General features: G+C 38.9%; 1 protein-coding gene and 1 non-coding gene across 2 annotated transcripts in view; one reads left to right on the top strand and one right to left on the bottom strand.

Moving 5' to 3' along the window:
* The first annotated feature begins 280 nt into the window (after positions 1-280).
* Positions 281-15515, top strand: part of LOC124381193 (astrocytic phosphoprotein PEA-15) — a 34042-nt gene continuing 18807 nt past the window's right edge. The window contains exon 1 of the mRNA XM_046842611.1: positions 281-579. The gene's annotated coding sequence lies outside the window, so the exon portion shown is untranslated. The remainder of the gene's footprint in view (positions 580-15515) is intronic.
* Positions 3630-3701, bottom strand: trnae-cuc. Its single transcript has one exon. It is a non-coding gene; the product is annotated as a tRNA-Glu (tRNA).

A 15515-nucleotide genomic window follows, 5' to 3' on the forward strand; every position in this document is an offset into this window, starting at 1 on the left:
CACACACACACACACACACACACACTCAGAGAGAGATAGAGAGAATAAAGAATCTCACAAACACACACACACACTCAGAGAGAGATAAAGAGAATAGAGAATCTCTCTCTCTCACACACACACACACACACACACACACACACACACACACACACACTCAGAGAGATAGAGAGAATAAAGAATCTCACAAACACACACACACACTCAGAGAGAGAGAGAGAGAGAGAGAGAGAGAGACATACACACACACACACACACACACACACACACACCCACCAGAGAGAGAGAGAGAGAGAGAGAGACATACACACACACACACACACACACACACACACCCTCCAGAGAGAGGCGGTTTTCATTCGGAAACCGGCGGGACCGTGAATGCACGCGCGCGGACGCAGTAACTTCGCCGGGCCGGAAAAAAAACCCGCACCGATATATTTTCGCTTGTTACGGCTTCTATTAATTATCTGGACTTTGGCACTTGCCGATCATTCACAGCTTCACCCTACAGTTTCAGCAAAGACCTGAGAGCAGAGCTTCCATCCCGATCCAGCTCCTCTCAGTGCTCCAGCCGGAGTGAGTACATCATACCGATCTTCATTTCAGTTCATTCTTTAGTAGTGCAACCTGATTTCCTTTTATTCCAGTGTCCCCAGGGGAATGATCCTACAGTGATCTGGCATCTCAGTGTCACGATCTGGGCGTGCTTAGCCAGCAGGAGGAACATCACCTGGATCTTAGGGTGTCCTGAACTGGAGTTGAATTAATATCTACAGAGTTTAACAAATCCCTACAGGGTTCCTGCACATGCTGGGTAGTTGTAGCTGTATGCTTTTGAAGAATATTTTTTTTTGGTTACAGATGAAGGTACTCCAAAAAAACATGCAATGTGTTCTCAGGAGCATAGGTAAGCACCAAAAGATAGGTCAAAGAGATCATTCGATGCACAACACCATGATTCAAAACTCTCCAGGTCCAACCCTGATGTGATAAATCTTTTGAGAAAGAAAGAACATTTAAGTGTCACGACCCAGCCACGCTCGAATGCGTTACTCTGGCGAAAAGGTGCACTCAGATCAGATCGCTCGTGTGCCTGCGTATTATGAAGTAGTTGGAACTCGGCACTTTACCTTGACGTCTGATTAAGATCAATGCCCAGAGAACACCTAACAGAAGCAGAATCAGGAAGGAATTTGATGGAAATGAGATAAAAAGCAGTACACAGTCATGCTTTCAGATGCCTTGTCTAGATTGTTCTATATCGTCTGACGAAGAGAGAAGCAAGAAACTAGGTTCTACAAAAAAAAAAAGTCCCGACTTGAGCTTCTTATGATGGTCATGAATAAAAACAGGCTGAATGAAATTTTTGGTTTGGGTAGTAGGTATATAAGTGTGTGTTTCAACATCTTTTGTCTATTGCAGTGATTCTGTTTAGTGTCTAGAGGAAAAAAGGCAGCAGAGCAGAAACTGCTTGTCTTCATTCACTTCCTGGCTCTGTGTGTGTGTGTGTGTGTGTGTGTGTGTGTGTGTGTGTGCTTGTGGTTTTAGGCGAGGATTCAAGCAGAAAACCAAAAAAATCTCTTTCGATATTTTTTTCCCTTTTGATAATGACTCATCAAAAACTTTTCCAAATACCTCCTCTCAGATTCTGCTCTCCTTTCTTCTTCTCTGAGATGTTTATTTATTGCATGGTCCATTCATCAGGTCCGTAAACCCTGTGTGACTTGCTGTCCCAGCCCTGCTTCCCTCTTCTGCACAATGTAATTTCCGCTGGTCTGTCATTCACATTGTGCATCCTTCGTTATGTATCAAATATCAGCAGAATCTCTCAGTGCAAAGGCAACAGATGTCGTGTGTGTGTGTGTGTGTGTGTGTGTGTGTGTGTGTGTGTGTGTGTGTGTTGTGTCAAAGCGAAATGATAGCGCTTGACGTGATATGTAGGGAAACATAATATAAAAACATGCCATGATTTAGAGCTGTTATGTAAGAATTCTTTCAGGGCAGTGGTTTTGTCCTGGATTTGGCTCCTGTGTGTGTGTGTGTGTGTGTGTGTGTGTGTGTGTGTGTGTGTGTGTGTGTTCCCGGACTTCCTTTTCTAGACTTGTTCTTTAAAAATATCGGTGCCAAATTGCAGGCCTCACGAGTACCACATTTTGGGCAAGTCCCAGTCCAAAATGAGCTCATCTATCACCAGGTCCTCTGTTGTGGAAAACAGAGTTGCAGTTCTTTTTCTACTAGCTGTAAGACTCAGCTTCCTGCAAGTGTTGGTGTTTTAATGATCACTATGAATGCTCAAGATGCGTATGAGTTGCTCACATGTAAGCCATCAAGTTATTTGTCCACTTGCTCGTCTCTCTCAGTGATCACGCTGCCATTCAATGCCATCAGCATTGATTTTCAATGACTTTCCCACTCTACATTGAAATCGGCATCAAAGGTATTCAGTTTTTATATGAGAACCTTTGAAGGAGTTTTTTATTTTTTCCAAATGAAAGATCAGGATGTTCACTGAAGTGGAAACACAGATAGCGGAAAAATCATGCAGCATGCACTTTTACTTTTAGTTAATCAGGGACAATATTCATGTTGGCTGGTGTGCGTCTTATTACAAAATACCGACAAAAGTTTAGAATTAAAAATAGATTTAAAATGCATACAAAACAAGAAAAGGAAAGTGGACACATTAAATTTTTACAACCATCACTGTTCACTTATGAGGTCTTTTCTTGATCTTCTTTGCCATTCTTTTATTTAGATATAGGTTAGCTCTCCAATATTTCTTATAATTTGCCAAAGATCATCAGATTTTGTGTGGGATGTGTTTGGACAGGGGAAATTGAAACAACAAAACAACATATCTCGAGGTTATTGTGCGATTCGTGAATGTGTTTAAATGATCGCAGTTTATATTTATATATATATATATATATATATATATATATATATATATATATATATATATATGTACAAATTAAATCAGTGGGACCCTGTAGACTTATTTCACCAATTATTATTGAATCTTCTGTAATGAACTGCAAGACAAAGATGCTGTCGTTTTCAGTTGAACTTTTAAAAAAAAATTTTTTTTTCATTTTGCCTGATTTATGTTGGGTGAAACTAGTTTTTTGGAGTATGTAATATCTAATCCACCAAAGTAGCAATCCGATTTTGAGCAATTCAGGAACTATGAGAATGGATTTGGACTGTAATTAATATAAACAGTCTGTGGCTTAGGACTCCAATTTGCATGAACAGTTCATTGAAGCACCCATCACTGAAAAACAATGATTAAACCTAACAATAATTAAACTATAATGAATTGACATTTGGTGCCACCCACATGAGGATTCCCTTTTTTATTCTGGTTCATCTCAAGGTTTCTTCCTCATACCATCTCAGGGAGTTTTTTACCCGCCACTGTCACCAATTGCTTTCTCATTAGGGATAAACTTTTAAGCACTAACATATTTCTTTCGGCTTCTCCCATTAGGGGTCGCCACAGCGGATCATCCGTATTCATGATCCACACGTTCGATTTGGCACGTTTTTACGCTGAATGCCCTTCCTAACACAACCCTCCCCATTTATCCGGGTTTGGGAACGGCACTACGAGTGGCTGGGGTTGGTTCCCTGACCGGGGATCGAACCCAGGCCGCAGCGGTGAGAGCGCTGCATCCTAACCACTAGACCACCAGGGAACCTGTTAGGCACTAACATATAAATGAAAAAATTGTATAACCTCTTTTTCTCTGTAATGCTGCTTTGGGACCATGTCCATTGTTAATAGTGCTATACAACTAAAACTTAATTGAATTTTGCTATCTATTTTGCGTGGATCTACTATTTAGCCCCCCAAACCGACTCACTGTTTTTCCTGCTCACGCAGCCTCATTAGCTTTAAATTTACTTGTGGAAAACTCGCATTTTCTTCTTTCTACATTAAAGCTAAATCTCAACCTTAACACATGACAGCTTCCAGTAAAAATGCTGCTCAGTGAGGTGGTGTTACAGTATAACACACTTGTAACACACTTCTAATGTCCTATCTGCTTATTTCCGCATGTATATGCTCACAGATGCCAATGTGTTGCAGTGATTGATAGGAAAGAGAAAGCACAACATCCCTACCTACTTGAAAGCACATCTTGTTTTACTTGACATGGGTTCCTGGCCACAAGGCTGTGGCATCATCAGGATTCAAACATACAATATATACCTGACGGGGTGAACACTTTTCTATTGCACTTTTTTTTAAACATCTGAGTATGCAACAACTTTGGGTATGTAACTACAAATGCCCTAAGAAGTCCTCCATGCTCGTGATCACAACTTAATTTCCTCGTGATCCTCGTGACATAACAAATGTTGCTTTCTTGTTTTCTAAAGGCAGTGAGTTTTATTTGTATTGCTCTGGAGGCAGCACTCTGTCACAGCATAATAGACAAATTGGTTTAATATTTTGTTTAGGGACTTAGTGTCTGTCAGTGACTGACATTTTCAACATGAGTGTCCACAACTCATCGCATCAACATCACGTAAATTACTGTAAACTCAAATCTATTAGCATTTGAATCAAATTTTCAGAAATGCGAATCTTTAGTGATTAACAAGTCCTAATGACTAGTCTAAATATTTTAGAAATAGACTAGAAATCGGTGCTGAGTGGGCATGTGATTTATTTTTTTATGTATGTATTTATATTTATATTTATTTATTAGATTCAGGTCAAACCAGCAAACAGCATAGGAAATTTATTTTTGTTCTCACTTATTTGGTCGCCACTTTGCTCATCAAAACAGCACAGCCAGTTTTGGACTATAGGATTCATATTCGTTTTTTTCTTAATGATACTTGAGAATTTCAGATATAACATTTGATCGCTGATATACAGCACTTTTACATGGTGTCTGTATGTGTAAGCATGTAAACTTGTGCAATAATACAAGCACAGATGAATGAGGACATTGAGAACATAACGTCTTGCTCTTTGCTCATAGTCCCAGTCATAAGCTAACCAGTGTGAAGTCATCAGCCCACAGCCCATCTGACTGATCTAGACGTTCCTACACAAACTACATCACTGACGCCCCCCGACTGGTGTCAATGCCATTCGGCCAAGCAGGTGTGTCCTCTCAGGGGTTCTGGCCAGTGTCCAGAGCCTGTTATGCACAATTTACAGCATTGGAATTCATGTAGAGCAATTAGCAGCAGTCAAGAGCATTGATAGCATACATTCCTGTGTCGACCTCCAAATACCGTATCTAATGTTTATATTTCAATGCTAATGAATGCTTGATTCTGCTTAGGTTTATTCATACAGAAATAATAATACAAAAAAATCATATGGTGTTATTCTGTAAGGAGATTTAGTTTATTCAGCTTTTTTTTTGAAGGAGACTCCAGTGTCAGTGCGAAAAACAGGCTGTAACATTTTTTCTTACTTGGGATAATCTTCAGGACGAAGGCTTTCGAGTTTCTTGGTAACATGACAAGCTGCGTTTTCGGTTACTGGTCTTTACAAGAGAGAAAAAAAAATAGAGGTGGGCGAGTGAGAGGTGGTTATTCTACATGCCATGTTGTTCTTTGGTGCAAAAATATAATCATATGCAAACTGGAATACAACACTTCAGGGTAGTCATTGGTTATTTTCTGATAAGCGCATGAACCATAGTGTTTTGTTTTATATATATATATAAATTACAGTATGCCAGAGTTACTGTCAGACTCCTGATTATGTCCTGTCTGATTTCTCAAACGAATGAGTGGTGAATATCTAATTAGAATGCAAGCTTTTAGATCATCTGCCATCTTTGCTGAAGATTATTTGGAAATGTACATATATGATAGAGCTGCTGACATTATTTTTTAATTCAGGCAGCATTTCTTGATCACATAGAGACAAACAAGTAATGCATGTGATGAACTGGTATGTGTACTGTAAATACACTGTATAGACAAATGTTCTGGACACTTTAAATATCCCTTTCTACATTTAGTCCCTATTTGCTTTTATCATAACCTCCACTCTTCTAAGAAAATGTACCACTAGATATTAGAGTGTGCTGGTGGAGATTTCTGCTTATTCAGCCACAAGGGTGTTAGTAAAATCAGGTACTGATGTGAGGTGAGGAGAAATGTGGTGCATTCAGCATTACAGTTCTTCCCAAAGGTGTTTCAGTAGAGGTTACTGTAGGTTTATAGAAGGACCACTCAAAATCTTTCACTGCAGCAAATGTACTCTATATCTTCAATGTGAACAGGGTCTTGTTATGCTAGAAAAGGTTTGGGTCTTCTAGTAAAAGTAAAGGGAAAATGTCATGGTCCCACATCCAAAGACATCCAATACATTTGTGTTTAAGGAGACTGGAAAAGACAGGGATCCAATACTTTATCCCTATATGATGTCTGGTTTCTTTTTCATCATTTAACTGAAGAGATGATGTCAGATCTTGTCATATTGGCAAAGTAACACCATAGTACAGAGTACTGTATGAGTAGGCTGGGTGATGAATCATGTGTTAAAACGTCACAACTTTGATTAAATCAAAATAGTTTGGAAAAAAAAAAATCGAAACGCTATATTGAGGCATGACTCAGCTCTATTATCCTGTCAGTTGTTCAGTGTCCAGTGTAGAGGCAGAGTGGGCACAATGCATTTCTTGTACTGATGCTCATGATTTATCGGCTGATAACTTTTTAATATAAAGTAACGACATTCAGTATAGAAAATTTCAAGAAAGAAACTGGCAGATGGGGTAACGTTTAAGTGTAAGAAAGACACTAATCAGAATGCACAACATGTGCCTGTTTTGGTGTCTGTACAACTCTCTCTCTCTCTCTCTCTCTCTCTCTCTCTCTCTCTCTCTCTCTCTCTCTCTTTCTCTTTCTCTCTCTCTCTATGAGTATATATATGTGTGTGTGTGTGTGTGTGTGTGTGTGTGTGTGTGAGAGAGAGAGAGAGTGTGTGCTTCCAGTCTGCAGCTGTGACCCTAGCTAAACACTGAGGTTAAGTCATCCTGTTCCCAGTTCCTCCTTCCCCTCTTTCTCTCCGTCTCTCTTTTGCTTTCTTTCTGTCTCGTGCTCTCTCTCTCTCTCTCTCTCGCTCTCTCTCTCTCACACACACACACACACACACACACACACACACACACACACACACACACAGCTTTTGTCTTTATCTGCAATGCACTGATAATGCCCAAATCGTTTTCACAGTAGACCACTGTTTTGTGTGTGTGTGTGTGTGTGTGTGTGTGTGTGTGTGTGTGTGTGTTGGTTTAGCTTGGTGTCAGAATGCAAAGCACTGAACATTCAGATAGATACTGCTGGCCTGAAGTTCCGGCAAAGTGAACAAGCGTGGAGGAGGAGAAAAGAATGAGAGAATAGGAAACGAAAGCTTCGACAAGCCGTGCAATGGGAGACTTCCTTTCTCTCCCCGTGTCTCTCGGTCTCTCTCAGAATCTTGTTAGCACCTGAAATGCAAGATGTCACATTTTCACTATTACGCTCTGTAAGACTGATTGCTGCTTTGTGGTATACGGCGGTGTTTCATTAACACAGTACTCGACAAAGTAATTAAAGTAATATTCATTTGGCACATCTGTATTGTACCCTCATACAGTATGTAGATTCTTTGGAAATTTTATTTTGTATTGTTTTCAAAAATATATAAAAAAATAAAACACACATTACAACCACACAGTTGCCCAGGTCAGCACACATGTACAGGTCCATAAATATTTAAACACTGACCATGTTGTTGGTATTGATAGTGTTTATTATAGTACATTGGCCTGTTCTGATCTGTTGAGTTAATGACTCTGTCAAGTCTGTAAATCTTAGACATTACCAGACACCCAGTTTCTTCCCTGTTAAATCTCTGCCATGACGTCATGGAAGTTGTCTGGTTTCTGCTTGCTCATGGTACATCGTTTTTCCTTTAGCAAATGACATACATGGTCAAATGGATTTATGTCAGGGGATGGATTTGACCATTGCCCAGCATTCCTATTTTTGCCTTAAAAAGTCTGCAGTTGCATTTAAATTATTCTTTGGGTCTTTCTAAGCCCTTCTTCACTATGACAAAGTCTTCTCTGGATTGTTGATATTGTTAGAGCTATGCCTACACCCTTATGTTCTTTATTTGGACAAGATGATTTTTTTTTACAAAGAAAATATTTATTTTCAAAAAGATTCAAGTTAGCTGATTTATTCATAGCAGAATATTCCCCAATGTCTAATATAATTTAAGCATTTAACTGAATCTGAACATTTAAAATAGCCACATCACATCATGATTTGGATGAGGTTCAAGAAAACCAGTTCCATTAGCAGCCATACATGCATTATGAGTAGGGATGCACCGAATATTCTGCCACCGAAAATTTTGATCATCGAAAAAACACGGCCGAAACAATTTGTTGTGATGACTCAAACAGAAACCGCGGCCTGCACGTGCATGTCTAAAGCAACATGTCTGCGGTGTGGACGTATTTCAGTATATCTGAGAAAGATCCACGGATAGCGATTTGCAAAACATGTAATGCCGAAATTTCAAGATTGGGTGCGTCTGCAAAAACTTTCTCCACGTCGGGTTTAATTTGAAATCCAAACATCCGATCGCTATGCTGAATATCAGAGGAACGCGGCACAGAAAAGCAAAACCCCTCCGAGCATGCGCACTCCGTCTGTGGCAGACGTTTTTGAAAAGGCAGGAAGTTTCCCAGTGATAGTGTTGTATTGTATCTTTAAGCAGTTGCACTTGTTCTAAATGCACTTTGTTTTTATGAAAGAACATATTTAATTGTACAACCTTTCAGCAGGCCAGAGGGACTGTACATTATTATTTAATCTACACATGAGTGCATTAAAGTTAAACATTTAAGACTAAATTTTAATTTATTTTATCCTGTGCATTGTTGCAATGTGCTATAAATAAATAGTTTCATAATTTGTAATTGATTTATTCTTTGAAACTTTAATATTAATTTATGCAATTGAAATGCCTTGATTTTAGTAAGGTTAGTACACAGTCATAGCCATAAAAGGCATGGTAATAATAATTGGCATAATTTCTTTCGGTGTTTCGGTTTTCGGCCTTGCTTTCCTCTTTTTCGGTTTTCGGTTTCGGCCAAGAATTTTCATTTCGGTGCATCCCTAATTATGAGGTTGCATGCTTTGGATCATGAGCAGTTCCTTTTCTTATTCATACTCTTCTTTTCCCATTATTCTGTTACAAGATGATATTTGCCTTATCTACCCATAAGATGTTGTTTCAGAAAAGTATGGACTTCTTTTGGATGTGTTTGCCAATTTTTTTAATGGATATATTACTCGTGGCGGTGTGGTGGCAGCATCACGTTGTGAGGCTGCTTTTCTTTAGCTGGCGCGGATTTAAAAAGAAAGAAAATGGATAGCAGCAAATACCAATTTATTTGAAAGGCCAAGGCATGTCACTGACCAGCAGCATGAGTTGCATCTGACTAATAATAACCTTTGTTAACATATTCATGTATACTATGCGTGGTTTCTCCTCTAACTGTCTGAGGCACACAATTGCATTGTATGTCTTTGGATTTGGGAGCATTAGATCCTCCCTTTCCTCAGACTAGGAGTGCCCCTATGCACAAAGCCAGCTCCATGAAGATATAGTTGAGTTGGATTGGAGGATCTTGAATGGTCTGCCAGAGAGCTCTGACCTCAACCCTATAAAATACCTTTGGTATTAATTGGAACACTGAATGAAACCCAAGCGTCCTCACTCTACATCAAGACCTGACTTTACTAACACCCTTGTGGCTGAATGATCAAAAACCTCCAAAAGCACACTTCAAAAACTAGTGAAACATCATCCCAGAAGAGTGGAGGGTGTTATAACAGCAAATGGGGACTGTATGTGGAATGTGGATGTTCAATAAGCCGATACGAATATTCTGGTGATGTGTCCACAAACTTATCTCTATGTAGATTTTTCATAAGCAGCCATTTCCTGTGTTTGTCTTGTGTGTGAGCTGTGAGATTCATAAAGTAGGTCAATGAAATGCTCCCCTCAGTGCTGTGTGTCCATTAGAGCAGAAATGCTGCAATTACCAAGCTAGTTGGAGTTGCCCTAGAATTTGCCATCAAAAAAGGGAAATTCCGATAATTCTTTCTCGACAGCTAGCTGAATTATTAGCAGTGACTTTTGCATGTCTGTATGGATGCTATGTTTTTTTTCAGTGTTCTCTTATTGTGGCTTTTTAATGTGATATCCAATCTGTGCTCTGTAGAATTGAGATTTATACTGGAAATAATGTCCAAAATATTGAACTAAACTGATATAAACAATGACCTGCTACTCATCAAAGAAATAACTGCTGCTCCTTAGGACTTGTGGGATGTGTTGTTATTGAAAAATAATCAGCTTCCGGGTGCCAGGAGTCCATACTTCAAAACATCCCATTTTCATTTCCTTCTTGGAAATTCTTAGTGGCTTACAACACACATCCTGTGAAGGAAAAGTAAAAAAGCCCATAAAAAATCAAGATGAGTCATCACTCAAGCATGGATGAATGGGAATAAGCCTCTGTGAGGTAATCTTGAATCATTTTGATCAGCAATTAGGGTCATACTCACTTATCTTCAGTGTGTGTGTGTGAGAGAGAGAGCAAGAAAGAGAGAGAAGAAAGGGGTAATATATTGGTGATGACAAAAATGAAGAGAAGTGGTGTTTTTCATTTTGTTCCTGTCCACTGACCTGCATCTCTCTCTCACTCTCTCTCTCACTCTCTCTCTCTCTCTCTCATGCTTATAAATCTGCTTATCTGCTGTGGTGCAGATGCCACAGTAAGGCATTTTGCTAGTTAGATTAAACAGCAAAGCCATACACATCTTAACACATACTCTTGCACACTCTGTTGATCTATGCACCATGCATGGGCGATTTGTAATAAATAAATCACTTTCGAAAACAAATTTCAAGGTAGGCTGTGATAGAAAGAAAATGAATGTGTGGATGATTCCATCCAGAATTAGTGTTACCACAATGTAATGAAGCGAAAAAAAATGTTTGTTTGAGCTCTGATGATGAGACAGAGTTCCAGAATACAACAATCACTGCAGCCCTCCATCGATCCAGGCTTCCCACTAGGCAGTGTAGCAGGACAGAAGTCTGTCAGTGTAAAGCCAATGGACACCCGCTATAAGGCTCTCAAACTGTGTGGAACAAGAGTCTCTAGTCTGATGAAACCAAGATTGAACTGTTTGGCTTTAATTCTAAACATTATGTCTGGAGGGAGCCAGGCACTGCTCATCACCCGCCCAAAACCAACCCCAAAAGTAAAGCATTATGGTGGGGTGTTTTTCTGCAGCAGGAACTTGTTAACTGCTCCAGGTTGAGGCAACGCTGAATGGAGCAAAGAACAGAGATATCCTCAATAGATACCTGTTCACAGCACTCAGAACCTCAGTCTGGTCCAGAGGTTCATCTTTCTACATGACAACACAGAAGTAGTTTACAGACAAAACCTTGTCTTGGAGTGGCTCAGCAAGAGGCCTGACTTGAGCCCTATTGAACATTGTACTGTGTATCGAACACTCTGGAGAGACCTGAAAGTGGATGTCCACCGATGGTCCCAGCTTCCGAGGATTTGCCATGAAGGATGGCAGAAAATCCCCCAATCCAGGTGTGCAAATTTAGCACTATAGCCAAATTTGATGTTGCTTCTGTGATATTTAATTCTATATTACTATGTACTTTTTTTCTATTTCTATTTCTTGGCCAGGTCTGTTCTGAAAAAGAGATTTTATCTTAAGTTTTATGCTGGCTAATTGAATATTAATATTTAACAAAGTCATGTCAGAGCTACTGCTATAGAAAATTTATCAACCAATCAGATTCGAGGATTTAACAGCATTACTATCTACTGCTGTCAATCACATAGTCTATTCAACAAAAACAAACTTTGCAATCTACACAACCATTAAACATATCAAAGGACCTGCTGTTCTGAGCATGGGTTCTGATGCCATGCTAATGTTTTTTTTATTTTATTTTCTGCTCAACCCCTAGTGACACCTTGGGTAGAAGTATGTTCTGAGTTAAGCTGTCGTCACTGCTTTTTAATAGTAATGGTTGGTAATAACTTCATAGGAAAAATGAAGTTATTTTTTGAATTGCTGCATAGAAAGATTTTGAATTTTACTAGTTCAACAACAAACAAGACCGAGGCTGTGTGTGTCTGTGTGTTTGAGAGCGATTGTGGAAATGATTAACGGGTGTCTTACTGTACCTCCGATAGTCTGTCCAGCTGCTGTTATTTCCTTTTCCTTCTAAGTCCAGCCAGGAAGTGTTCCCATGGCAATGGCAGGAACTGCAACTGGCCCGCAAATCACATCTGAGTCTCCATGACTATTGGGCTAAACTCCAGCTTGAGGGAACAAATAGATGGGAAAAGTAGTAAACAGGTAGAGGAGAAAAATAGGTCAATAATGCAGAAAAGCATTAAATAGATGTTGGATGTGCTTGTTGTAATGCCTTTACTTTTTGCAGTCAGAATTCACAATGAGCACTGCAGAAAATGTGTGTAATTATATCTACATTGTGTGTGTGTGTGTGTGTGTGTGTGTGTGTGTGTGTGTGTGTGTGTGTGTGTGTGTACATTGCATACTGTATGTAGAGTGGTGTAAAAAAAAAAAATCTCCTATACCATAGTATATGTTGACCTCAGTGCCTACACATATGTGCACATGCACACACACACACACACACACACACACACACACTATAGCTCGATTTATCTCTGCATTTTAGCAGTACATTATCTGTTGTAATGTTCAATACAGGAGGTGAACTGTGCCCCAGTGTACAGTCAGGATTGAACAGATTTCGCTGTGTGTGTGTGTGTGTGTGTGTGTGTGTGTGTGTGTGTGTGTGTGTGTGTGTGCACGCATGTTATAAGGACCATCTGTCTCCACGGTACTGAAGAATGTGCAGTAATCCAGATGTGAGATGAGTAAGTCTCAAACTATAAGGAAGCTAACCCCTAAACGTGTGCATACACTCACACAAACATTTCCTCTTAGTTTGTCCTCTTTGACATTTGACCTTTGTATGCATGCACCAGAGTGAAAGTGTGCGCCAGAACCAGCTGCACCGATTTGAGCTGATGTATCGTGACTCTGTACATTAGGCTCAGATGAAACAGATTTCTGAAAATAGAAAAATGTAGGCTGGCCTGCATTTTCTCGCTCATGCTTTGGCACAGCACTTGCTTTTTTTTATTGTGCGTGCCTGGACCGCACATGTTGCATCGTTTATATCCATTCAGGTGTTAAAGGCTGAGATTGAGCCTCTTAAAAACGAATCATCAATGCAGTGTTGCATCACGTTTAATGTGTTAGCGCTCGAACGCACAGCTGCGACTAGTCGGCTGTTCCGCATGGGAATTGATTTCTGCTTTGACATGTGTTGTGTTCACACTGTTTATGAGAAGTTTCCATTTGAGTGACTTCCATGTGGCCCACCCGCATGGGCAATCAAGAATGTTCAGAGTCGAGGCTTTCTGCAGCAATAGCAAAAGCACCAAATGCACTTATCCGTGTTGGCTTGGTGTTGAACAATGACATTCTGCATCTAAACAAACTACAATTGAACATCAACAAACCTGCTTTCATATCCATATTAGTAACGTGGTGATTACGAGTGTCTAAAGCTTTACATGTATACCAGTACTATTGTGAGCAGTCATTTACTTATTTATTGCAGTTTAATTCTTTGATCTGAAGGTGTGAATTCGTTTTTTTTGGACCAGCAGCTCTGACATTTGTATGTTTATGTTATGTTAGTCTAGTACTTTGTCATTTTTGTAGCATTCACAGAGATATGTCTTTTGGATGCTTCATAACAAAGAAAAACTTCATTAATGATTCAATAATCATTGTTCCTCTCTCAGGGTACAAATAAGGCATGCTTCAATACATTTATTCTGTTCTGGGACCCTTTGTCAGTGGAAGGAACTTCCGCCTATCTCTTTCAACCGTATTTAAATGAACAGTCCTACAATCCTATAATCCTACAATCTTATTCTACTGATGGGATGGAGACTTTAAAGCACTTTCTATCTAAAAAAAAACTCTGCCAAAAGTTTGAAGGAGTCTCCAGAGCAAACCCTAAGTACTCATTTGTAAGTTTTCTGCATTTTTTTCTCCAGTATTATCACAAGCTGTTTGTCTAATTAACTATTATATATTAGTTATTATATACTATTTGACTTTTTGAAAAAAGTGAAGAGTAGATATTTGACAAAGAAAATATGTGTTTTATTCAATTGTGTAATAATCAATCAATTAATCAATCAATAATAACATTACATTTAAATGTTATGTAAATGAGCCATTTTTTGTATTACACGATTTCAATGAGTTTAATTGAAGCAAGTCGATTGTTTTATTCAAAAGTATATTAATTACACACTTCAGTGAAGCTAATGAAATAGTATAACAGCCTGTAAAATAGAGACTGGATTTCCCCGAAGGGGGAAATGATAAAGGGAAGTTGACAAAAGGAGTGTTAAAATCCGGTACATACAGACAGGAATAGAAAACTGACTACAGAAAAGAGACTATAATAATAATAATGATGATTATATTCTATGTATATTGTTGCCTTTCACTATACCCAAGGACAGTGTACTGTTACATCTCTGCATGTAATGCACACACATGCAAAATGTATGTGGCTGTAACACATCAAACCATAATATAATTTAAAAGACCTACATGAATGCAAAAGACCTACATGAATAAAACCAACTAACAAACTAACTAATAGATCCTCACTATGCAAGAAAACGTTTGCAGTTAGCCAAAGTTTTGTTATGTTAGGAAGCTCTTTTGCAAAAATGCAGCAGGCCAAACCATAAGGGAAAATATTCAGGAATATTTGCTTTATTAGAGTGAAAATGTACAGTCTCCAACTGTACAAGAGTACAATTTTAAATTGTGTGCTAAAGCCATGGCATACAAAGAGCTTACAAAGCATGTACAAGACCTTACTTTAAAAAGGTGCCAATCAGGAGAGGGATATTAAATAATTTATTAAAGGTAGTCATCAACAAATAGAGAAAATGGAGCACCTAGCACAAAGAACAGAAGGTCCCTCCAAAAAATAGGCCAAAAAAGTAAATAGGGAGGCTGCTGAAAGACTTTAGCATTAAATAACTTTCCTTAATATCTGTCTGCATAGGACTATAATCCTTTATATTCTTTAGCAGTCAAAGATTACAGGATATGTTGGTTAGATGGACCCCTCATGTATGTGATTTGTTGTAATGGTCATAAACCCAAAAGATATGTTAGGTGCAAACCCAAAATCATCTAATGACCCCAACAACATACTGTGATGAAGCATGGTGGTGGCAGCAATATGATATGAGGCTGCCTTTTTCTAACTTTAGTCAAGGTAGAAAAAAATCATGGCTACCTCTAAATCTTTTTGACACAAAACCTGCAGGTCCCTGTTGGATGTTAGATGA

Source organism: Silurus meridionalis, chromosome 28 (genome assembly GCF_014805685.1).
Source record: "Silurus meridionalis isolate SWU-2019-XX chromosome 28, ASM1480568v1, whole genome shotgun sequence".
Lineage (NCBI taxonomy): Eukaryota > Metazoa > Chordata > Actinopteri > Siluriformes > Siluridae > Silurus > Silurus meridionalis.